Raw genomic sequence first — 27413 nt, forward strand, 5'->3', positions numbered from 1 at the left:
ATGGTTACAGTGAGTTAGCAACTGCTTTACATCACTGGAGCAGCATAAAGAAGCAAGCATTTCAGTCTAACCCCTAATCTTTCAAGGCATTTTACAAAACAAGAGAAAAGGTTTTTCTCTCCATCAGTGACTACTGCTTAACTGAGAGCACAGAGCAATCTAGTTAAGAGGAATAAAAGGTACTAGAGAAAATCTCTGAAAACAATTTTGAGGCAGAATTTGTACATTTTACTCTCCTTTGGCTAGCAAGAACATTTAAGTCTCCTCAGTGGAAGTGGTGGGAGAAAACTGAAACAGTGTGCCTCATTTTCAAACCTGATTTGAGACAGGTTGCAATATAATGCTTCAACACAAGTTAGAAGGACAGATTCACTTTTACTTAGGGCTTGGAGCATGGATAAATCAATGCTCAGATTAAAGACAATAAAGACAGATAAGCACTTTGGGTGAATATTAAATAGAAAGAAAAATACCACTCTCAAACCCCTCCTGCTTACCTAATGCAAGGTAAGTGGAAGTGTGGTTATCTTCCATAATGCTTCTTTCACTTGCTTTCAGCCTCATATCTGTTCAAGGCTTCTTCTGTTCAGGAGCTGCACTGCAGCCTGATTAACTGAGCAATTAACTGTGCCCTACATTGTTCTTTTTTCACCTGGCTATTGCTTCATTTCTCAAGTGGATGGAGCAATTGCTTCTGTTTGGCTAAGCTCTCAACAACCACAACTACTAATTTTCCATATACTTTCAGGCAACCGGAAGTTAGGAGCCAACATTTTTTCTTACCTGAATGCCACAGAGAATAGGGGAATAATGCCATGGGAATGGCATCCCCTGTCAACTTGTGCTCCACTCCACATGGGCACGCGCACACACACATTTATTTGCATACAGTTGTCGTCTTTTACCTTGCCATGTTTGAAAAATGACTAAAAAACCAAAAGCAGACTTCATTCCCATCTCCTATCAGTAAACAGTAGCTGTTTTATCCAAGTTCCTAGGGAAATGAGGCAAACACAGGATCACAGAATATCCTGAGTTGGAAGGGACCCACAAGAACCATGAACCCCAGCTCCTGGCCCTGGATCGAGCAACCCCAAAAAACACACCATTTGTTTGAGAGCATTGTCCAAACACCTGAACTCTGGTAGGCTTGGTGCCATGACCAAACATGCTGTTTGTGTTCGTAATTTTTTAACCTAATAGCTGCTGAACCCAAGAGAAAGATAAGCTTTTCAAAGACAAACTATAGTTATACATGTCTTTTGTCATAAAGGAAGATAACAGATCAAGCAAGTTCCCCCAGCTGTAAGGAAAAAAAATGACGTGTTAAGAATGTGCAAAAGGGAATGATGTGTTAAGAATGCTGTTGCAGATAACTGTGCAGCATCCTTTCTTGGCTCCACTTTGTGACAGGCCTGCACTGTGGGTGGCTGCATTGCACGAATATTCAGGTTGCCCTGTATGTGCATCCCCATTGATCTGCACCCATGCAACCAAATGCTTAATTTCATTTGCACACAGGGCTTCAGCATGTGAAATTGTTCATCCCTCCCTCCCATTGAGTGTGGCATGTCTTAGGTGGGGCTGGGCTCAGCACTGCAGCCTGGCTGCTGCATCACTCCTCATGGACATCCTGGAAGCACTTGGCTGGCTTCCCCATTCAGAAAGTGGGAGGCTTGAGCACAGACAACACTTTATTCAAATGACAATTACTGGAGTGCTTTCTTGCAAGCCATTTCAACTCAATTACTTCAGTGAGCAGTAACATTTAATTTTACAGCCTGGGAGCACAGTGATTCTGTAATTTAAATGTTCCTGACAATTTCAATCATACTGTGGTCTTCATGCAATTTGGTTCATGACATTGAATGGCAGAAACTGCAGAACTGATGCCACCTGCCACATAATCATGCTGTCACAACAACCTGGCAGCCTGGCGGCCATGCTACCAGGTCCTGGGCACATCCATAGCTTCCTACCACTGACTAGCCAGATAAAAAGGACAACAATGGGGAAGAACGCAGAATCCACACTAACACTCCTGCTGCTCCTTCCGGAAGACAGCGGCCGTAAAAACAGCGATTCACTCTCAAATATCCCATTTTCTGGATTCCTTGTAACCCAGGAACCCCACATAAAATCCCAGAGACTTCAAGTACAGTCCATCACACCAGTCTACCAGTCTCATTTTCTACTACAGGCATTACACCTGTAATTTGCTGCAGGAACAAGCATTCTTTCTTCCTCTCCCTGAAGTGCAAGGAGGGACTCGGTGTGGTGGAGGAATTTGGCAATTCACTAGGTAACAATATGGCTGTGCAGATCCCACCTGCTCTGCATTTCTAAAGGATGGCTGAAGCCTGCATCTCAGAAAAATTAGGACCTTGCTCTCAGAGACAAGCAGAGAGGCTGTAATGCATTCATCAGAAATCAGAGTGAATGTGCACACCTTCTTCCCAGGAAAAGCTAATAATTAAAAAAAAAAAAAAAAAAAAAAAAAAAGAAAATACATCCCCATTTAGGTTTGAACACATAGAAAAAGCAAAGCTTTTAGACCTGTCTTTCTACAATAAAAAAAAAAAAAAAAAGAAAAAAGGTCAATTTACTTTAAAATTTTATTATGAACACTAGTCACAAACATTTCTGATGACTACATGGTATCCAGTTTGGACTGTTTGGCCTCCTGATTTAATAGTACTGACACCCTCACTTTCTATTTTCATGCGTGAGAAAGGTAGGAACGAGTGGACAGTGACCAGTCAGACTTCACTTTCCTCCTTTACCAGTCAAAATGAAAAGGAAAGAGAAACCTACACCATGGTGAAACAGGGGGCAGCTGAGTGCAATGCCAATAGCACCATTGCCATTTTGCAAAGGCACTCTTTCATTCCTCTTTATGCATCTATCCTTGTCACCTTGCCAGCCTGAAGCCAGGCAAGCTGAAGGGGAAGCGAAGGACAGCTGTCTGACCACCGAGCAAGGAAAAGTGCAGAGATGGCTCAGCACCAGGCACAATTCTCCTCCTTACTTCTAAGCTAGACATGGAGTAACATTTCCCAGTCTTCCTTGCTTTCCCTCCTTCCTCCACCCAGTTCTTTTCTCCTAGAGGACAAGAATTATCATTAGGAAGGTCACTTTATAGCTGCTGAGTTTCTCTCTGGCTGTATTTCAGCTGAAGCTGAAGTTAGCACGCTGCTGGGTGTGAGGCAGAGCCCTGCAGACCAGCTTCTATCCAAATCCCCAGCGCTATAATTAAAGTAATTGCTATGTCCAGTGAAAGAGGTTTAATTTCACAGGGATTCAGGCAAAGACAGAGTGTGTCTTCCCTTCCTGAGGGCTACATAACAAACTCCAGTAGCATGGAATTTTATTTTGTCATTTTTAATTGTTATTAATTTTGAGGAAAACACCTGAAATGTTTCCACAAGCATGATCAAATATGTTAAGCTGGGGAAAATGTGCTATCTGAAACTGAAAGCAATTTTTGCTTTGTATAAGAAAATGTGTTAGAATGCATGACAGCAAGTGACTTCTTTCTCAGAAAAAGAAAAGTTTACTACAAATCAATATGCTTCCCATGAAACACAGTTTTACCTATGGAAAAGTTTTGGTGCTGGAGCAAGTATTTAGTTTTGAAAGACAACCATTTTTAGAGTTATTGATGAAAAGATTAATAAAACAAATAAAACCTTTTTTTTAAAAAAAAAAAGTATGTAGTATAAATATCAACATCCACACTCATTTTTCTACCCATGCCTCCTGTGTGAACTCTGACAATTTATATCCAGAAATTTTTTTGGAGAGAAATCTATGCCTACAACTATTGAACATATTTGGTAAACTCAACATCATACTCTGTATGTTCTTTACAAACAGTCAATATGTCCACATGTAAATCCCAACGCAACAAACACTGGAATTATTGTTTCACACAAATCATCGGGTGACACATTCATGGCTCAATGCTCTGGATTTGCTGTGCATTGCGACACAGCAAAGCATGCATGAGCAGTGACTTCAGCCACACTGCAGAACATCTGCACATTGTGGACATGGCTACAGTGCACCGAGCTGCCCCAGGGATCCCTAAGATAGTTGGCAGTGGAAGTGAAATTGAGTTGAGTTTAACAAAGGTCTCACATACTGCCCAAATAAAAAGCCTTGACAATCTCCCCTGACAATTGTGTTTGTAAAAGAAAGATATTAATGGAAAAAAGCGAGTGATGATCCTTTTATGAAACTCCCTTCTCTACCTTGGTTATCAAGAGATGACCATTGCACGAGCAGGAGGACTGCTTGGGTGGTTACTTGATTCCTAGGGAGGCACAGGAGCTGTCTGCAATGCACCCATTTCAGAAAAGAAAACTCAAAACATCTGGAGATTTTCTTTTCTTACTTCCCAAAGAAAAAAATTGAGTTAAATGCTTAAGAGCCCTGGGAGAGTTTATGTGCAACTACTTATAAAGCATCCACTCCCCTCTGCGTGAATCGGCTGCTTGATGCAGCTATGTGGAAACTGGGGGAGCTGTTGGGTAAAAAGGATGAGAGTACATTTTCCCTGAGGCTGCAGTTTCAGTCCAGCTCCAGAGTGCCAGAGCTGTTGCTGCCAGACACCATTTCAGTTATTCCTGCAAAATGATGGATAGCCGCAACCCATTCCCTAATGAAGATTTCATCAGGAAGGCTGCCATTGCCATCAGCTTCTTTTTAAGGGCAGCCTTAAAGGACAGGCTAAAGAAGAAGAAAAAAAAAACCCACAAACCAAAACACTCACTGCCCTGTGCAGTTTTCTTCTGAAAAGTGAGGTGCTAAATGGAAGCAAGAAAGTCCTTGAGAGATTCCTTTATTGTATTTATTAGCATCTCCTTTGAGTAAAGCTGAGAGGAAAGGGGGAGAAAAGGCCTCTCCTACAGGCCGAGACTTCAATGAACAGTAGTAAAAAATGAAGTTGGAGGAACCAAAATGTGCATGCCAATTCATGCTGTGAATTCAGACATCAGCCAGTTACAATGACAAGGAATTTCTGTTAAATTCTATAGCATCATAGTGGTCAACTACATTGGACACTTCTGCTGCTGAATGTTCCACCCAAACCTCTCTCAGGTCCCTCTTATTTTCTTGAGTGTGTTTATGCACCACATACATATGATACAGCATAATGGAACACAATATTATTTTAGCTAAAGAAAACAAAAAAGAGCAATTCTTACTTTAATAGTGTCTTGTACTAACTAGTTATAACAAGGACAGACCAAAACGCCAGCAAAATAAAAACAACCACCATCTAAAAATTGATGTTTATTCTTTTAAACATATTCTTTTTATCTCAAGTACTAGGATCATCTTCATCCATCTTTTTAGGAAGAATAGGTGACTACTTGTTTGCTGGTATTATAGCACTTTTTCAGGGATTGGCTACAAAATGCAATTTAGTCATCTCCTCTATAACAATAGTTTACAGAAAGATTTTCCCTTCGAAAACTAAATATAGAATAATGCAAGTAGCTGAAATGAGGACAACATGCTACATTTTTTCTAAGAAAACATCACTGTCTCCCTTAAAGTAGAATAAAGCCCTAAGCATTCCACAAAGTCAACATCTGAGTGAGAGTAGAACCAAGCTGCTCCCACTGTCTTCTAAGAAGCCACAGAAACTTCATGAATTCAGAGCTTTAACATTGTTGCTTTTAATGTACTCCCAAGAAAGAAAATGCACCTACATTAAATTTGCCCCTTCTTAAGAGGGCAAAAACAGGTCATCCCAGCAGCAGAAGACCAGATGAAGAAATTATTTGTAACACTCCCACAAAGATGAAATTGAAAGATGAGCAACATCACAGCTGAGCAAGGTGTGATTATAAGAGTGCCGAGACCTGGGAAGTCCAATGCACTCTTTACCCAGCTCCCACTGTTGTTAGCAGCAGGGAAACACTTCAAAGAATACTGACAGTTGCTATTTCCACAGCTCAAAACCAAAGGAAACATTACTGCTTCCCTTAAATTCCTATAGCTTTTGCTTATAAAGAAGCATTGTTTCAATGGCAATGATAGTGCTGGACTTCATAATGGTGGTGCCCACATGAGAACTTCAGGGTACTGCATCTGAAAGTGCCTGATGCTCTGTGGATACTACATCAACGATCACAGCTTTGAGTTCAATATGAAAATTTGGGGGAAAACAGATTTTTTTCTCACTGTAAGCACACTCAAAATGCAAACCATGACGTTATGCACATTTCTGGCTTCAGACTGTACTTGCTGGTATTAGCAGCCCTTCTTGCACATTGGTGACACATTCTCCCTGCTTCCATCACTTGCCATGAGGTGAGTCAAGCCCTACACCTGGCCAGATGTTTCAAGGTTAATGCAGACTAATTAGATGAGTTTCTAAGGTCAGTTTTGTGCAGAAAATCCTCTGCTGAACCAGTATCTATGAATGATATGAAAGACCAGCTGTGAAGAGGGGTAGCTGCTCACAGACAGAGACATCTTTCCACATAGCCTTTGCATTTATTAATAGGTTCCTTCTTTAGTGCTTCCCTCACATTTGGATCAAATACAAGCATGTAGACTTTAGCATCATAAATAGGAGGCGACTCTTTTAGGAATGTGTGAGTGTTTCCAACAATCATATTGTATGTCTTTGTTATTGCTCGCTGTTTTCCTGTGTGGATAAGCTTTCCTTGTTAAAAAGCGTCCAGTAAAAGAAGTGCACAGAATAAGAACAACTGAAGATGTTTTCAAGTCTTACAGTAAATTGTTTTTTCCCTGGCAATAATATTAGGATTTAAAAGTTTAAAGTCATTCAGGGATAAAAACAAATATTAAATCACTGAGATATTGGGTGTTTCTAGTCTCATTTTACGGAAATGAATTCCCCTCCTAACTACAAAAAAAATGTATTACTGTACTGTTTGGAGAAATACCCTACTATACTTTCACAATGCTTCAGCCTAGTGCTTCTGCTTCTGCTAATAGCCACACTACATTTGGCCAGGTTCAGCATAACTGCTTTTACCTTGTCCGGTCCAAAGCTGCAACTTTTACCCTTTTTAAAGTGAAAATGACATCACAACAGAAAGATTACCCTCACCTTTTCAGATGATCAGTGATGTGTGATTTATGCTATCCAAAACTTTCATATATGAAAAAGAAATTTCAAGAAAGATGAACTAGGGGAGTATGTAGGTCAAAATGTCCAAATTTCATCTTGGACAAGCTAGTATACTCAATACTTTTTTTTTTTTTTTTTTTTTGTTATAATTATTTACCTTATAAATGCAACTTTATAAGTAGCTGTCATATTCTGCCATTTCTGCCATCATATGTATAGAGAAAAATGTAGAGATAATATTCCCTTCACTGGTAACTGGTATTATACTCTAAATATACTGGCACAAATTATACATCTTTGAATATTTCTGGTTGCTGTTCTTTTGTTTATTTGAATCCAAATTTTTACCTAAATGCTATTTTATTCTTACTTGTCAAATCCCTTTATCAAAACTAAACAGGAAACATCTCTCTTTACTAGCTCCATAATATTATAAATGCAATGCAACTAAGCTCTAAAAAAAGAATAAGAAAAAACTGTAATAGGTGACAAACTGAGATTGCTTTGTAGCTCACTTGAGCATTGTGAGGAGCGGGTCCAGCCTCAGCAAGCACCGCTCAGTTTCAGCACGTTGTAAAGTAATCTCATGTTGGGACTAAGAGAGAAATTGAACCTTCCATTCAATACAACAGGCCACATTAGAAATATATCCTGCCTGGTCCTCATTAAACTTGTAAAACATGACTGCAGGAGTGCAGTGCATAGCACCCTCTAATAGCACCATTTAAATACCAGTCAACACTATAGAAGAGGTAGAGAAACGTGACAGAAGTATTAAAGCTAAGTCAGCCCTGAAATGTCGGGAGTTTAAATGTCTCTCCAAATCTCGCTGGACTTGGAATCAAGAAGAGAAGTCTTGTGTGAACTCAGAAATGTTTTTTTCCAATACCTGTTTGCAGTCAGGCTTCAAATACCAAGAAAAAAATCACTAGGAATATCAAGTCAAAAAAATGTAATGTTGGAATAAAAAGAACCATATCTTTTCCTTTTCACCTCTCACTGGCTGAAATCATTCTTTCACCCCACAGAATACCTAATTCCAATGAAATGCTTCACTTCAAAGAGGTCCCACATTATCTTAAAAAGGAAATATGAAGCAAGCATTCTCCAGGGGAAAGTAAACACTAATCTAACTTGCTGCTGAATTTTAAGAGTGAGGGTTGAGGGAAAGAGCATTCAGTAAACATTAAAAGCAGCTCCAAACAAAATGAAAACAAAATTCAAAAACCAAAAATAAAAAAAAAGGGAAAGCATAAATGATAAATCCAGGGACAATGCAAACTGATTTTGAAAGGAAAAGCACTTTTCTCCTTACTGTTTTCAGCACTATGACAATTTTCTTTTAAATACACTTTATCTGTTATTTGTCTTAAAGCATGTTAAACATGCATGTGTGAGCTGTTCCTGTAGCTAATTACTATTACAGCATTATAAACAGAAAGTTAAGTAATACTGAGGAGGTTTAGTTTCAGAGAGGCATGTCTAGTCAAACTTTCAAGCTTTGCAGGAAAGACTATGCTTCCCTCCAACATTTTTAAGCTTGGAAGAATTTTCTCCTTTGAGGTTGAGATCTAGTAAAATTTCAGTGCTGTTGACTTCATGGAATTTAACTTCACACTTCAATATCAATAAAAATTCAGTACAGTTATCTGAAAATGGCCTTATTGAAGTTATCTGAAACTCTACTGATGGATAGGAAAATAATGTTCAACACAAATAAATGCATAAAACATTTCTAAGGATCTGAAAGACTCCCATCCAAAAGCAATTGTTTCAGCAAATCTTTTTCTACCTTTCTTGCTTAAGTGCTGCATGAAATAAAATTATTTCCAAAACGTTTCTTCATAAAGTAAGTGTTCAAGTGAATCAGTACGTGTAAACAAGCTCTACTGAGGATTCATGCTGCCAATTTAGGATAAAGTATTTTGTATATTCAACTCCATTTCTCTGGTAAAATTTCCCTAATGAAATGTAGTAAAACTCACAAACTATCAGATCAACACACACCAGCAAAATTAAACCCCTGAGAATATTCACTGCTTTATTTTTATTAGTACTGCTTTAAATATTCAAAATGTATGGGTCATAAAATTATGCTTAGGGCAACATTTTCTCATAAGTTCATTTGTGCATGTTTTAAAACAGATTTAAAAACTAAATAATTTTAATCTCAACCTTAATGCAGACACAACCAGCAGAAGTAGTGATGGGGCAGATCTTAATAACCCCCTCCTCAAATTGTTAATTTTAGGATGGTTTAGAGTAGGAAAAGGTATGTATTTAAAAGCCTGAAGCAGTTTATATAATGCTTCAAATTTCTAAAGCAGCCCCCACATTCCCTTCCTTACAAATACAAGATAAAATTACTTGGAATTTCCGTATATTATTACTGAATATAGGACAAACAATAACACAGTCAAGAGTCAGACATGGTGACCCGTGATTATTTTTCATGGAAAGATCACAGGACAATATAAAATCTGAGCAATCAACTAGAAAAATGGGCTTCCATGTAGTTTAGACACATACATCTCAGCCTACAATTTATCATGTTATTACCCTGATCACAAAATGCAAGAGGAAAAGTTCATGTCTGCTTTCTTGCAGATGTGGGGTATCACTGCAGCCCTATGCACAGGAAAATCACAATGTGATTTGAATGGGAAGGGGGTTTTTTTGTTGTTATTGCTTCTTCTTTGTGGTTGTTTTGGTTTGGTGGTTTTTGTTTGTTTGTTTGTTTCAGGGTTTTTTGTTTGGTTTGTTTTTTTAAGACCTTTTTTCCCTCTCAAGGAAGCCAGGACAGCCTGTGATATGACACAGGTTACTTCAGGAGATAACGGATGCATTATCTGCAGTAATTGGAAGAAGGGTGCCCTCATGTTCCCCCCAAGAATCAAAAGATGCTAGACCCTGCTAAATCACAGAGGACAGCCTTGCAACTCCTCCCAAGTTTTTTTGCTAGGTCTTAATGTAAAAACAAGGCTGAAGAAGTAGTGGAGGAAGGTGGCAGGTTGTGCAGGGCACCTGGCAGAACTGGGAAAAGAGAATCTGCTGCTAGCAGGATCAGCAGGGGATGTGACACCTCATATTAATCCTCAAGAGCCTGGAAGCATCAGGGACAATATTCAGCACAAGCCAGGCAGCTCCACAAAATGCACTCTGATTAGAACTGCTCTCTGCCCAGCTTTTTGGTTACCATGAGCTAGAATGTAGACAGGCCAGTGTTAAAGCCTTCTGAAGAGGTATTGCTGCAGGTCTGTGTGTTCCACCAGGAGAGTCTGCAGAAGCTGCAAGAAAAGTCACTATGAACGGCCACCTCAAGCACATAAAAAAGCTTTTTCTTTTCTTTCCTTTCCTTCTCTCTCTTTCCTTTTTCACCTCTTTCTTTTCACCCGTCCCTCTCTCCCCACACTCCTCTTTGCCGGTCCCTCTCATCAGTGTGTCCCCTATGAACAGACATTAGCTTCCAATTTCTTTTACTTCTGCTTGAAGGTAGGAGCAGAAGCTTCCACAAACAGAAAGTTCCAATGCCAGTGACTTCTGGGTACAGGCAGTACAACTGCCCAGTACTATCAGGGATTCTCTGTATGAAGAAGTCAGTGGTGAATATCTGAATAAAAACTATGGACACAGTGCAAGCTGGCTGGAGATTGCCTAGAGCGGAAGACTGCCTGGCTGGAGCCTTGGTGTTTAGGCAGTCACAGACAACACAACTGGCAGCATGGCCTAAGAGTACTTGCTTCCTTCCAGCAGTTAGCAGTTAGCCCCCACTGGGGGCTTGCTTCCAGCAGTTAGCACCAGGAGAAGTTTTGGAGCAAATCCCAGACTGCTCCTTTGGTCTTGAGTTAGACCTACGTGTCGAGTTTTACCCTTCCACGGTACCAAATTTTGCATCCAAGAAAAGCCGGCCTTGGCTATTAGTCAGAACAGGCCTAAATGCAATTTCACAAAAAAATATTATAAAGAAGAATCTGAAAGTATACAACTGGTCATCCTTACAGAGAAGATCACTTTTTTAGGGAAAAGGAATGAGATCCGATGTACATCACATAGCACAAGATCTTAAGAGAGACAAATTGACCCAAAATGTACATCTAATGTTACTTTCCTTTGGGATTCTTTTTTTGTTCAGACATTTCATGCCAGATAATAAGGTATCTGGATAAGAATCCAAACTTTTGGATTTGCATAGAAAGCCCTCTTTGACTATGCAATGAGACAAGAAGAAATTTTTGTCTAAGAGTTAAAAAAAACAAAACGAAACAAAATTTCTTGGGGAATACAGTGAAATCACAGACCAGAAAGCAAGAAGAAATGACACTGGTGAGGTGCAGACCATTATAACATTTCTCTAGAAAGATGTCAGTGCTCAAAAGTGACAGGACACAAATCCACAAGTGAACATGTACAATGACCACCCTGAAAGCACCGTGTGATGTTACAGCTGGTTGAAAACCATTTTTAATGAAATAAACCTTTCAAATGCACAGGGAAATATAACAGCCAAGAAATCACCTAAATGCTTTTCATAACAGATTCTCAGTAGAACATTATTTAAATATTAAGGCTTATAATTGATGAAATTACTATTATAAAATATTATGTTAGCAATAATATTTCCCAAAACCTCTTCCTTGAATTATACTGCTCCTTATTCTATTTTCAGGCAGCCTCTCTAACATGAAATGCCAACATTGTACACATCAATGGCCTCGAGGGTATAATTAAAACTTGTTATTTACATTTATTTTTTAAAATAATTAACTGGGAGCATGTCTAATGAATGGTAATGGGGCTTAAATTAAGACACAATATGTCAACTACCTTGCCATTTGGAAGCGAACTCCCGTGCAGCTCCATGTGATCGAGAACACAGGGCTGGTGGGGGAGCCCTGTGGATAGCACTGTCAGTATAAAGTCAATGGCACACATTGGCTGACACCTGGTTACTTTGAAGAACCTGATTTTCACAGACATTTCATTTTACATATGGCATTGATGAGTTAAGGCACTGGCTTGGTTTTGGTAGGCACCAGAAGTTAAGCAGAGGCTTATCCATGCCCTAAGCTACACCTGCTGCGGTCCTTTGTTACTACAGTCTCTCTGTTTTCCACTACTTATAGGTATGTCCTCAGTCGACACAGTTTATAGGACGCGGCATAATCAGCTATTCATGCCAAAATAAGCTTCTGACTCAGAAAGAGCCTATGCATAAAGAAAATCCTCACACAGTGATGTACTTTCAAAATGCATGACCTCATTCTTCCCCAGTCAGGCTCTCAAAGGAAAACCGACCCAAACAAAACATTTTGTGGAGTGAAACATGAAACCAGTGTCAGCTAGGTCACTTCCAAGAGTGAAAGGCAAATTGCAGATGTGTAATCAATGTAACAGTGCTTGTGTCCACTTCCTACAGGTATAAATCCATTTTCCCAGCTTCCTGAAAGATTTTGCCACCTTGCTGCACTTGGGTCAAAAACAAGGAATTGACCTATAAAGGTCAATTCAAAGTTGATCACTGGTTGGCAGTGCTAGTACTACTCTTGTCCATCAGTTAAAAAATATATAAAAATCTATTTGCAATATTTTCTCGAACAGACTCCTGTAATCAGTTCAGTTCATGTAAGTTTAGACAAACTCCCTAGTTTTCATATATAGCTTCAAATGCATTTTCATAAAAGATTAGCAGCTGTTCATGTGTAATACATATGTTCCATAAGGTGAACAAAAAAAAACCTCTCTAGGAAAAAAGCCTGAAGGTATCTGTGTCAACAGTAAAATACTTACCACATGTCACATAATCATCTGAATGAAGTTGCAGGTTGTAAATACAATAAGAAAAAGAAGTAGAAAGAACATTACATTTTTCAAACACATCACTCATAAGCTGAGGAATAGTTAGATGCGTGTTATCATTGTTTACCTTTTCCCCCCTGCCTTTACTTTCTTCCCCTAGACCTGTCCATTTCCAGGCTATTTTTTCCTTGCAAAATCCTTCTTGTCCCTCCTCCTTCCAGGTAATTTTTTGGCTTATTAGTGTGGGCTGCACTGCTAATATTTGATGCCACCTAGTTTAGGCAAGTCTTGCACACAGCAATACTAATGAGTTTGTAGTAAAGGCTGCAATATCTAACAAAGCTCATTTGACATCAGCATGACTACTTTATATAGCTCTGTGAGGATGAGTTTAAGAAAATGCAAGATGAGGATAAAGAAATGCAGGGATTTATTTATCTAGATCTGTTTTATTATGTCTGCTATATACAGGGATACAGTGGAAACCACCTCAAGTAATGGGCCAAAAATCCATGAATTCCTTGCCTCAGGTAAAGCAAAACTGTAGAATTATCACTTCAGACTATAGCAAATCTACTCTTTTGGTCCAAGGATATATTCATCTTTCTTTACACATAAATTTGCATGTATGTGCATCAGTTTGTGGTAAAAACAGAAGAGAAACAATGCTTCTGTTTCAACACTAAATATTTAAATTTTCAAAACAACTAAAAATATTTGAATAATTGTACAAGCAAGGGCAGTTGTTCTAACTGGGATAATGATTTCTTTGTATGATATACAAGAAGAAAGTGCATCACAATCACATGTGTACAGCTGGGTGCACTTGTACAGAGCAGGTAGGAAAACAGAAACCATAATGCATATGCTAAGAGAAAGTAGAAGGTGGTATTCTAGACAGAAAATGTACTCTACCTGTAATATCTGTCAGTATGAATAATTTCTTGGCTGCTGGCTAGAATATATTCTGAAGTTCATTTTGTTTTATCACATTATTCACACTTTTTTCTGGAACAAGCCGTTCTCTTCTTATAAGACTACACTCTAGTGGAACAAATGAGCTCAAGCCTATGATTGATTCTCCAACATAGTTGAGATGCTATAGCTTTATTCACTTTTTTTAAAAACAGCTTTATTCATTTACTACCTCCAGCATGACTCCAGAGTAGCAGCTGCTCAGAGAAACAGCATTTTGAAAGGTTCTTTCCATGCTCAAGGAGGTGGTGGTAGCTTTTTTTTTCATAGTAAATTCCATGATAAGGAGGAGGAGAAGTGCCTGACACAGACAGACTGTCTCTGCTCACCAGTTCAAAAAGTGCACTCCCAGAAATATTTTCTAAAAGCTTATCAGTCTAAACATTCCTCTTCAGCTCTGTTTCCCTGTTGAAATGCTGTGTGAGTCTATTTGGATCAAGGCAGCAACTCCCTGTTTTATTTCCTGCTGAGGAACTGGCAGGGATGGGAAATCAACAGCAATCTGAGCAGGGTCCCTGGAGAAGCTAAAGCCATGCTATAGATGAGAAGGTTTTGTACAATCCTGTTCTGTCACAGTGTCACCAGAAAAAAAAAAAAAAGAAAAAAGAAAAAAAAACAACACAAAACCAAAATGAAACAAATTCAAATTTCAATAATAAGAAACTCCAAAGCAAACAACCACAACTCTTTTATTTTTCAAAGATATATACATATTTTTTTTCCTCTATAATAACCAACTAAAATAAACATATTTTGGGGGATACAAAATTCACACAGAAGTCACCATATTCTTTTCTTGAAAGACTCTCATGTTAAGAGCAGAATGACAAGGACTACCAACTAACATGGATTCCTCTTTCTTGTTTTTTTCAGTGAAATTTTTTTCTAGGAAAAAAGAAAAAAAGACCCTTTTTCCAAGATTTTCCTTGATGTCTCAGACCTGCAGCACATCAGCTAAATAGCTCACACACAGTTATTTCTGCTCAGGAAATCCTGTGAAGAAGTATGGGACATATATATTCATTCTCATTTACAAATTCATACATTCAGAATAATCCTGAACAAATAACTACATTTCTTAAACATCCCAGTAAAGGAGAGATTTTCAAAAATCCACCAGGAATGAAAAGAAAAAAAATTAACTGCTAGTTTGACAACTCAAAAAAAAGATGTAAAAATATCAAAGGAAAACATGGGTTTACGTACAATTTAAAAGGTACACATTTAGTCACAGTCTAAAAGTGACCTAAATTGCTTTTCTTTATGACCAAGGAAAGCACCTAAACTGAGTTGGGCCCCATCAACTGGAAACAGTATGAACATACAGCCAATTCTGCAGTGTGGATGTTAAGATCTGTGATAGATGAAATTCAATGACAAATAAAACTGGTTTTAGAATAAATTGTGAAAAAAATGACGCATGTGTTGAATGAGAATAGCCACTGCTATCTCGTACTGTAATGCTTTTGCTCTTACTTTTCAGAAGTATTTAGTTGTTTTAAAGGCAAGAACTTTATATGGTGTAGCAACCATGGTTTATAAAAATGTAAATCTCTAAAGGGGAGACAAGAAGTAAAAGCATGCATGAATTTAACTCGGAGCTCATGAAACAAAATGACCTTTTAAAGTTCTGCTTAGAAGCAGCTGCATAATTTACTCTGCCACAATCTTTAGAATGCTCAGAAGGCTGGATAAGGAACAAAATTCAAATATTTGGAACTCAACCACTGAATTTTGGACTCCTTCCTTTTCCAATGTCTTAACTTTGTTTATCAGCAGCTCTTCTGCTGTGCAAATAAAATTATAACCACTTAACTGAGCAAGCAAGAGATGCCTTAAATTAAAAATGCTCTGTGAAGAGAGCAACTGTGTAAAAGCATCATGCAAACCAAAAATGACTAAGAGCAGAAGCGAGCTAAGAAAGTCCGTGAGCTCAAGGATCTCAAGAGGAGAATGTTTTCATTTTCCAAAAGCTCAACCTCCCTCCTTTTCCAACATACAGGACAGGAGAAATATGAAGGGAGCAGAACTACCCAGGGATTGCAGGGGCAGAGAAACAGGGAAAGCCACATCTGGTTCTTGTGTCTGCTCACAGAAAGGCTCCTTACCTTTAGAAATACCTTATTGTGTCCGACACTACCTCTTGCTGGGAGAGACTAAGCCTGCCTCTCTGCTATAAAGCTAGTACTCACCAGGTGCTACAGCAGTAAAATAAAGAGGAAATAGTAAACATCATCTTTGTCTCTCTGACAGACACAGGGGTGGGAATCACTGATTTTACACCATTTCATTTCAACTTGCAAACAAACACCAAAACCCTTCCTCCTGCAGTAAGGGAACAGCCTTACTGCACTGTGCCCTGCTCCAGTGCTACACACTGATCTGCCATTCTCTGCTATTACAGTCGGTATGATTCACCTCAGGTATGTATTAAACGTGAAGCTTTTTTATATCGTCTCATTTTTAAAATAATTAATGTAATTTTATGCTTAGGAGAGAATCTGTAAACTCTTCCGGGCTACCTAGAAGCCATTCACCATTTGTGGTTTGTATGTTTTCTCCATTTGGCTTCTTTAGACACCCTTGTCAGCAGTTTTGGAAGAAAGGGCCTTCAGAGCTCCTGAATGACCCAGAACCCTTTTACTCCATCCCACCAGCTGCCTCAGGCTCTGCAAGGCAATGCAGCACTGCAGCACCAGCTTCCCTCTCTGCCTGTGCAAGAGGCTGAGCATTTAGCACTCTGCTGAATGTTTATTTCAACCACAACAAATGGGAAAGAAATGTGCACTTGAACTCGGCCTCCTCCTCACAAGCAGGGGCTTCTTATCTCTCCTCCTACCTCTTCAGAGCTGTAATTTAGAGCTCAGTTCTGGGTCTGTTATATGCTACTTGGAAGTTATCATTGCTCCAGCTATTCATGGCTCATAAAGTATTGTTCTCTCAATTGCACTGTATGGCTCTTTGTGTGGAAATGATGGATGAAATGGGATACATATTACTTAATGATTAGACTTCTGCAAAACATGTTCAAACAGATATGCCAGGCTTGATGATACCTTATTATCATCAACGAAACAGAGACAGCATAATGGTGCCATGTATGTATTTCTCAGCAGTAAATGCAAGGGAAATGTTTCTGTTTCAAAACCCGACAGCTCTTTAGTCTCAGTTATTTCACTTCAGCTAAAGATGACATGCTAAAATGAGGGCATTTATTACTAAGTGGCATTAAGAAGGGGGATATTTAACCTACCATTGCTTACAGCAATGCATAGAGAAATCATCTAATGTGTGCTGGCAGTAATTTATGACATTGGAAAAAATGCTATCATCTTTTTTCCCCAGTCTGTGGTCTGGCTTTGCAAACTACAAGCCCTCAGGAGCAAGTTTGATATAATGCGGCTAATGAGAATAAGTGAGCATACTGCAATATTCTTAAAGGTTTACACTGCTGAGTCTTTGACTCTTTATACTTTTTAATTTCCTTGTACAAACAGTGCAGTGAAAAACGGCAAAATCCATTTGGCTGGTCTGTGCTACAAATTAAATCCTTGATTAAATTTTGGCAATTACTTCTCCGGGTCTTTTTCATTTAAACATTTTTAATTCATTTGAATAAGCTTCTTAATCATGATTCTGGCAATCCATTGTATAGCAAGACAAACTCTAATAAATGCCATAATGCAGCAACAGACAAACAGAAAGACGGATGGATGCTGAAAAGGAAGGGTTCTGTCTTTTGGGCTTTTTTTTTTTTTTATCTTGGTAAGTGTTGCCTATATCCATCTTTCATGAAAGTTGTATTCCAGTCTTCTGTGATGTTGAAATTTATCTCATTATGTGTTGACATTTCCCTTTGTGATGTCAAAAGCTAATAAAGACTCCAGGTAGGGTTTCAAACCCTCTTAATAAGAGGGTGGAAGAAAGATTAAATCATCCTTAATGCACAAATCAATACTATAGTCAACCAAAGGGTACAATTTAAGAGGAAAAAGTGAAGGGCTGTCACTCTTGTAGCAGAAAAGATGCTCGATGGACATTTTCAGCAAAGTTGCTTTAATTTAGCTGCTTAGCCTTTACTGCACAGGATTGTATTACCTATTGAAAAAGTATCACAGAACCTGAGCTCTTCTCTGGAGGTTTTGGGTGGATTTTCATCTGAGAAGATAGACATGAGACAGCAGGAGGTAAAGTATCTCCTTAGTCAGAGAGGAAGTGTCTGAGCATGGAGAGCAGCACCGTGCCCATTTCTGTGCAAAAATGGTGTGAGGAAAAGCAATGGCTACTTGATGAGCACAGAGTCAGGAGAGAACAGAAATTAAAAGAAACCCTACAGGAAAAACAAAACTGGGTGGAAGTAATAAAATTTTAACCATTTGGTTTTAATTATTGTACCACTAGTTTACTGCTGCTAAAATGTGTAGAAAATATTGATAAATATAGAAGTTCAAATTCATACAGTGTTTATCAGTGACCCTAGAAAAGAAAGAGTTAAAGTCTTACAGTAAGGCCAACTCTCTGTCAGACAGGAAATATGCTAACATCTCACCCAGAGTATCCCTATTCTTGTAACCTCTGCCAATGCTTAATCTCACCAAACCAGAAAAAATAACCTCTGTGATCCTGAGAGGATAAACAAAGGGAATGTATATGCCCTGTTTTTTCCCCTTTCCTTTAAGCCAGAAGTCACCTGTAGATAGATTTTGCTGCTTTTTCCCACTACATTCCAGAGGCTTGGCTTTATGCAGTACATAAAGGAGAAGAATTTAAAAGCTGTACATTGATTTAGATGCACTTAATTGCAATTTCACCATCACATTACATTGTAGGCTCAGTGTGAGGTAAAGGCACAAAGAAAACAGATAAATAGAAGACCAACAGAGAATACCTGGATTATATTAAAAATTAAAAGAGAGGAGACACTAACTCTTGGCAAGCTGTATTAATGTCGTATCTGCCTCTCCTTGTCCCTAAAGGCAAGGGATTGAACTCTTGGGGATTTAAGCTGAGAGGTGAAGGTTCTGCACAAACGTTCACTAGCATGCAGGGGATACAGAGTGGGTGAGCTCATCTGTTCAGTATAAACCAGCAGTGGATAAAGACATAGTGCCCAAACAATAAGTCTGTCAATGCCATGTCATTATGCTTATGCTCAGTTTCACCAATAGCACATAAAACCTTTTTGAACTTCAAATGTTGGGCCACACAATTTAGTTTACCAGTTAATAAAATCGGGGTATTCTTTTTAAAGCCTCTTCTCATGACAGAATTTCATTCTCTGGAGTGTTCTTATCAAACTTCTGTTATGATCCTGAATAAAAACCTAGTGCCTGAAAAATACTACAGTGAAGAGGGGGGAAAAAGTCCCAAATGAAGCACTAGAGAGAAAAATCCTTACCAAGATAAAAACCTTCAATATATCACAACAAATCATATTAGAGCACAGGTGACAAACACTCCAAATCCATCACCAGGAAAGAAAAATAAACTATGATCTATTTATACAAGTATAGTGATATGAAAGGAACAAGGAAAGAATAATTCACGAGGAAATTACAAGTTCTGAGCTTCTAATTTTGTAGATTATTGTAATTTTCTCTACAGATGTTGGCACAGAGAGACAACTTTAACCCTGAATTCCCTTCTTGCATAAATGAGGGACTACAAGCCTCCTGATACTAGATTCAATATAATATGAAAAGTAAATCTGGCAGAAGTAAAAGTAAAATTCGTGTATAAATCTATTGAAAGGGTAAAACATAGAAGTCACATATAATATTTTCAGGATCAGCATTCTACTGCAAGTGGATGTTTTTCTGTAGAATCCCTTAATTTAGTAAAGACAACTACAAGATGCAGAGACTGTCTCACTGTGATTAGAAATAAAGGTCCGAATTATACGTCTGGATGCCCAGGGATTTCTCTAAATGAAGCATGGGAGTGTAAGAGAGACATGCAGCTCACTACCTTTGATAAGAAACCATATGATGTCAACAATGACAAGAACTCAAATCTTGCTCTAAGCTGGGCTCTTCACAGGTGCCTATCATTTGCTGGTAAGACTTTTCTATTTTCTATACCTTCAGAACACTACCTCAGTTTTGCTGTGAAGGATAAGACCCTCTGCTTTGAAAGCAGTGAAAATATAACTACTGGCTGATTAATTGGTGTATCAATGCATTTTTATATCAATTATTATGTATTATAAGCTTGGCCAAGGACTTCTATAACCAAAGGTCTGGCAAGGATGGCACTACATTCAGACAATTTCCTCTCTCAAGTAGCCATCCATCAAGAAGCAGGCTTTTTTCACAGCTCTATTTTTTTTTTCCTAATATTTTTTTTCTTATTTTAAAATAAAATCTTTTTATGAGCTTCAACTCCAGCACATCACAGCCTGCCAAATTCATCTACTTATAGCCCTAGGCTGAAACATCCCTTAATGCTCAGTTTCTACAAAGCCTGAGAAGGACAATTCCAAGGCCTGTGTTGTATCCACTCCTTCCCTACCCTACTCTGCCCAGCTGGCACCTCCTGCCCAGCCCGAGGGGAACCTTCAGGACCTGGCACTGGCAGAGAGACACCCTTTGTTAATAAGTGTAGGGGCAGGCTGCAGCCCAGAGCTCATCAGGACATTACCATGCAAGCCAGCATGTTACTCTTCCCTATTCAGTCCCTAAAGGAATTGTATTTGACAGAAGTGAACAGCTGCTGTGTATTTAGAGATGTGAATGTATTGCATTATTTAATGAATTGTGTCATTTTAATATAATTATTACTAAAAGTCCAAACGTAAGCCTATTTTTATTTATGCTTAAAATTTTTACCCACTAAGCATTTTCAACTCTGTTTGCAACCAGAACTGCTTTCACAAGGTTAGACCACCATAGTACTCCCAGTTTTGTTTGTGGATCCTTATTCAGCCACTTTCTTTTCAACAAGAAGGATCTCCTCCTTTCCAGATAGTACCAGGACTGTAGCTGCACTGCTTGCACTTGAGCCAGCTCCCCTGCATGCCACTAATATTTCTATCTCACATACAGTATTTCTGGGTTTTTAACAAATAACATCCGTGCAAGGATTCCTGTTTCTCCTTATTATTTTGGTAAAACTCTTTTATTACCCCAATGCCTCCACCTACATGTTCACTCTTAATATCATGACAGTAATACCTATGCCAAAAAGTCTTGAGCATGAATTATTCCTTCATGTGCTAAGAGAGTACCTCATGTGGAGCAAAGGATGAATTTCAACAAGCCACTTGATGCTACCAATTTCTTAACACACAAGCAGCCTAACAGGCACCAGTGCAGCTCAGCAGGTCTCGTTGTCAAGCCCAGAGCACAGCTCGGCTCCCACCATGTTCAAGGACACGACAAGGCAGTTTTGATCCCGGTGTTCACTTTTACCTTCAAAACAGCGCCGCTAATAAACTCATGGGGTTTTCAGAACAAGAGGGAACAAAAGGGGAACATGGGTTGTGACACTTTGCTTCCTTATTACTGGAATCTAGAGGGTGACTGGACTCTGCCTACCTGCTGCTTAAAATTACAGTGAGGTAAAAGGATTTTAGAAGCGGTGCTCTGCCTCTAGCAGGAGACGGATTCAGAATGACTGGTCACACAGTCTGGTGATCACATGCATTCACAGGCATCTCATTTTATGCACTTATGCAATAACCTCATTTCTGAAAGTCATCTGGAATCATTCTCTGGGGCTGGGACCCTGGGCCTGACACATGTTCTTTTTGGAAGGTGTTTCTGGTTTCCCAACTGTTGTTCTGCATTGCTCCAGGGCTTACAGACACTCTAGTGACGGCCACAACCTCATGCCTTATTCACATACCTCTATATTGCTACATTACTGGGTGGATACTGAATTAGTCATCACCAAGGGTCACTGAAATATTCACCTATTACTTCATTTGCAGTAGATATTTATGCGGATGCTAGCCAAGTCAATGCTGAGTATGTTTTTTCCTTGCAGTGTTAGACAGATGATGTCCTTCTTTTTTTCTAAAATACCTGTTGCTATCAGAAGGAAAAAAATGTCTATGTATCTTTCCATATATGTCACACACATCTGTATGAAATCAATTAAAGATAGGAATGTTGCTAGCCCACCTTAAAAAATGCTTAGGTAAAATGTGTGTACACCAAACTACCCCATGCTGAGTTTTTTAAAGATATTGTTTATTCAAAGTAGTCAGAACAAATGGCCTCTGGGATAAAATTCAATTCAATCTTAAACAGCACGGAGAGAGGGATCACAGAAGGGTAGTGCTCTGTTTCTTTCTAAAGAAGTAGAGAACATCATGTGAATCTGTCAGAGGTCTAAAACAGATACAGATTTAATAAAACTGTAGAACTCGCTGGCACGGGACATTTTAGATGTTTATGCATCCACAAATTGGTAAGTATGGAAAAAAGATCCCATCTCTGAAAAGCAATCCAGCCCAGGGATGTCAGGGTACACCCAAATATGTCTGTATCTGCATACCATACCCCTACATGCCACCGAAGCAGGACACAAGCCCATTGAAAGCCTCTCTCAGCAGTGCACCCAGGAATGATGCTGTTTAATCTGTCCCTTATTACTAGTTTTCATTTACAAATTGAAAGGGGGATCTGTGGGCAGGAGGGATGTAGCTTGTTCCTCCCAAAGGGGTGCTCAAAATCCAACCCCTTTTCTCAGCAGCCATAAGTGCAAAAGGCAGGAAAAAAAATCCTGACAGGCAATCCATGAAAATGCAGCCTGTTGTAGTCCCTGTGATAGAGAAAAATTCAAAGAAAATGAAGGAGCAGCCAGTGAAGCTTCACAAGGGACTACTCTGAGGGTTTAAAGAAAAAAAGCAGGCATACTGGAAATAGAAAGGATCCACACAAGACTTCAGAGGATCAGTAAAGACTTGCAGGGAAAGTGAGAGTAACAGAATAGCAAGGGGAGTTCACACTAGCCAAAGGGATGAAGGGGAGTAAGAGAGGCTTTTACAAATACTTCATGTCAGGCAAGAAAAAGATGGAAGAGGCTCACTAATAAATGAACACCAGGACAAAGAAAAGACAGGGACTCTAAAATGAATAAATCGACTTTTAGCAAGGGACATAAATAAGATAAAGCCAGATAATAAAAAGAAAACTGGATAATAAAGAGGCAGGTAAAGGGAAGCCTAAGTTTGTTGTTGCAGCACTGAGGCACAGGGAACACAGGGCAGCAGGAGAGCCTCTGCAGCAGGCACTGTTCCCTCTGCATGGGGCAGAGGGGACAACATGGCCCAGCAAAGGCTCCTCATTAGCATTATAATGCATAACATGTTCCTGCAGTTCTGCTGCATCTGTCTGCCAGAAAGCAAGGAGGGAGCGAAACAGCTCTCCTCCTCTTCCTCACCCACCTCAGAGATCAGGAGAAGGATGGGGAGCTTCTCCCAGGATCTTGGAGACGTAATTGACTGCACAAAGCTCAAAGGCATTTGAAGTCAATAGTTCATATTTTGAACCCAAAACCATGTTATGAGGCCATTGGGCAGAGAATTTAGTGAAGATCTTCAATTCTTCAATTGTCATGTTAATTCTGTCTCCCTTTGATGATACACTGGTCCCCATGCCCCGGTTTACAGATCAGACCTGCTGTGACATCCCTTATGGCACCTCCATCAAAAGATTAAAATTTAACCTGCTGATCAAGTTTAGGCTTTTCCCCAAAGAAGCACAAAACCTCAGTGCATAGCAGAGATGGGGCAGCAAATTTCCACCAGAAGACTTGGCCTGTCCATGACACCCATGGAGGTGGGTGACACACAAGGCCAGCAGCTCAGGTAAAGCTTCCAGAACAAACCTAATGTCATTGCAGAACATCTATAATACAGGTAGAGATAGATCAAAATAACCCATCAGTTCTAAACTGCCCTTCAAACTTGACCTTGAAAAATGCCTTCCTGTAAAGGATCAGACTTGCCTCAATCTTTTATTTTTAGGTTCCACTTATCAACAAGAATACTACCAATGTGATGGAAATGTATGGGCTACTTGATTGCTATGTGCCCTTTACCATCTCTAAAACTAGGCAAAAATTATAGCAACACAGTCAGATACCAATGCCTCAAGCGCCACACAGCAATTTCTGAGAAACCTTGAGAAATTTGCTTTCAAGGGTTAAGATATTAAATAATTTAAATATGTTTACGGAAGTTTCCCTGATAATAATCTCACCCAACAAAATATACGTGTCAAATGTAAACTCTGTATTTTTGGACTCTCCACCTTGGCTATATTAATATTTCTACTGCAGCAAGTTGTCGAGTGCAGCCTAGATCCAAGCAGGGAGTGATCCTTCAATTCTGAGCCCCCTTACCCTCCTACTGAGGACCCAGTGCTCCACAGAGAGCAGCTTCCATCAAAACTACTGCTGCTAACTCAAAAGCACCCAAAGGCTGCAAACCCAAGCCACGTGCTCCAGCTCTGCTTGCAGGGGTGGTGGGATGATGCCTGCCACCTTTGGCCCCTCTCACGCAGCCTCCATCTCTCTGTGTGGCTATTTCCTGCTTCTTCCTTGCCCCAGAAGTTTAAGTCCTATTTTTCAGGGAGACCCTGGTGCAGGAAGGAGGGCTGCTGAGCCCTGTGGGGAGGCATGGCTCAGCCCTGCTCTCAGCAGGTATTGTCCCCCATATGCCAAGCCCACCTACTCCACCGCTGCACTAACAGCTTCCTTCTAATGGTGTTCAGCTCCACACCAGCACATAGAATAAAACAATTTATGCTGCCAAATGGAGATGCACAGAACCAATGTACCAAACAGCAGAGATATTCAGCTTGTTCTCTGCCTATTCTACTCTGAAATGCACCCAGACTCATTAAATTGCTGATCAGAGATTATTAACTCTGAGTACTTCCTTCCATTTTGTCCAACTGTCTCTAGGTTTTCCCTATCACCTGCCAGGAAAACCCACTAAATTTCTACAAGAGTTTTAGCCAGTTTAATAAATTAAAAAAGAAGCAAGAATGAATGGAGCCCTAATACGATTTGTATGGAGTGGAAAGTAGTCAGAGCTACTAGGTTGTTGGAAAATAAGCAAACACAACCATTTACACTGAATCTTTCTCTATATATCAGGCTCTAGACAAAAGCACCTGAAACCACTTCTCCTGTTTCAGACAGGACATACATTAAACTTAGTTTAGACGAGGGTGGATAATTAAGCTCAGGACCTATTAAAATCTTGACATCTGATTTAAAGTACAAGAATACATGAAACAATACATGTCAAAGACCCCAGAAATTTCCAGGCATTAGGATACAGGAGAAGGAAAATGCTGCAAGCAGTGACCCAAATTAATTATTCCACTAGAAATCCAGAAGCTGCCAACATTAAGCAGGGACACACCAAACTACATTAGAGAAATAAAAAGTTATTTCAAAAGGTATCCATTTTTCTTTGTTAATACCCCTAACCTCTCCTCAGTTTTTTTGATAAGATAATGACATAGGCTCCTGGGGGGAAAAAAGCCTGCTGTGAAGGAAGAATTGGGTAAAGCCAGAGATCAGATCTCATCCAAGAGTCAGAAAATCAAAACGTTTTTTAGATACAGGATAATTTATGCACTAACTTTGCTTTTCAGATCAAATTTGCTGCTGAGGCCCCAAGAATGCCTCTCACTGAGGCAGAATATTATCAAACAGGAATGAGTGCTTTGCTTTCTCAAAATCCCAAACAACTCAAAGAAGAAAACCTGAAGCTTATTTACAAGCATCCCTTGTGTGCTCTCAGCCATGAGTAACAGATTTCCATTAACACTCTGAAAGAGTATTTGATTTTTACAGACAAGCTACAGGCTATGCTTAACTTTGGATACAGCCAGTGACCAAACTTCAGTGATTAATTTTATGTGAATCACAATTATTATGAGAATGTCTGTGCTGTTTTCTTCATTTTCTGATTTTTCACTTTTATGTACTTATGTCAGAGATTTCAACAAAACAGATTTATAAACAGGGACTTGCATTATTACCCTTGACTCTTTCATCTTCTGAAATAATGTAACATCTAGTATAAACTTGAACAAAACCAATGAGATATACACAGTTTATCTGTTCACAATAAAATTACACAGAATAAAAATGACTTAAAGAATATTTCATCTTTCCTCATCTTTCATGTAAATTGAATTTTGCTACTGTGAGCTCTTTCTGTACACACAGGGGTGGAAAACCAACTAGTTTTCATGGCATAATGAACACTTAGATAGCTGCAGAGATAAGCATTCAACTGCATTTACATTTTGCAATTATTTAATGCCACCTATTAATATCCAGCTACTGTCTCCGGCAGTCCTGCCTAGCAAGGTGGATGAGCATGCAAAATGTGCTAAAAAGGAATTTCCTCCTCATTTTCATCTTTGTTCTACTAACCCATGGCTCCCATTGTCCCTGCACACCATTCCCACCAGGAAGGCAACTCGCATTAAGCACAGCCCCAGCACACCAAGCCTGCTGCCAGCACACTCTCAGCACTACTCCGCTTTTCTTCTCACATGTCACAGTGCCTTACTCTTTTTGGGTTTTGTTTTTGCAATCACTACCCTATTGCTGCTTGGGAGGTTGAGTTCCTCGTCTGCCTTGGAAAAACCCCAACAACAGAGCTTTGAATGCCCCAGGCTGTGATTTTTTCTTATCTTTCCATCTGTTGTGAAGATTCAGGTGAAATTCATTGAGACTCATAAAGCCAAGTTTATACTGTGCCACTGATAAATCAAAGATAATTTTCTGAGAAGCAGACATCTATCTAAAATGATCTCGTGCCTAAATTTCAATTTTCATAGTTTGGATCCCTGCACATCTTACATTTGAGTACTGTTTTCCAACCTGCTGAAAGCATGGAGTGGTGCTGCTGTGCCATGAAAACCGTGTGGTGCACCTGTACAGAGACAGATGCATGTCATTCAGGCAGAGAGCCATGTCAAACCAGACACAGAGTGATCTGAGGTCTGAAGCATTAAAGGAAGCTTGTAATAAGTATATTTTCAGAGCTTTACCATATTACTGACCCTTTTCTTTCACCCAAGCAGCCTGCCCACTTTTAGTTTCCTAACACACCTTCCTTCGCCAATTCTCAAGCTGATCAGCATCTCCCTCAGGAGCCCTCATTTCCCCTCAAAATGAATACACGTGAAGTCAGATCAGCTGATGATTAATCCCACTATGTCTCTAAAGGGTCAAAATATTGGCAACAGAAATCAATGGTCAATCATGTAATGACCTCAGCAGGACTCTGATTACATGAGCACAAGAGAGCTTAACACAGAAAGCTGGCTACCATGTGAATCTGCTTTGGAGCCCCAGGGTATTACAGAGGCTGGCAGCCAGCGCACAGACGGGCAGCAATTCTCTCAGCTACACATGCAGATGGATTTTTAGGTATGCTGCAAATAAGTCCCAAAGGCAAGAAGAAAAGCCCAGCTTTTTTCCTAGTGTTGTTTCATTGCTGATGACTGGTAACACCTTTCAACTCTTCTCTGTTCTCCTTTGCTCTATA

The 27413-nt window shown here is 39.4% G+C and overlaps 1 protein-coding gene and 1 long non-coding RNA gene across 13 annotated transcripts in view; one reads left to right on the plus strand and one right to left on the minus strand.

The window, feature by feature from the left end:
• The window catches only part of RBMS3 (RNA binding motif single stranded interacting protein 3), a 703009-nt gene that overhangs the window by 178975 nt on the left and 496621 nt on the right, over positions 1 to 27413 (minus strand). The window lies entirely within an intron of this gene.
• Positions 15981 to 26379, plus strand: LOC137483310 (uncharacterized). The gene is made up of 3 exons (XR_011004423.1): positions 15981 to 16308; positions 19801 to 19941; positions 25501 to 26379. It is a non-coding gene; the product is annotated as an uncharacterized lncRNA (long non-coding RNA).

Source organism: Anomalospiza imberbis, chromosome 1, assembly GCF_031753505.1.
Source record: "Anomalospiza imberbis isolate Cuckoo-Finch-1a 21T00152 chromosome 1, ASM3175350v1, whole genome shotgun sequence".
NCBI lineage: Eukaryota > Metazoa > Chordata > Aves > Passeriformes > Viduidae > Anomalospiza > Anomalospiza imberbis.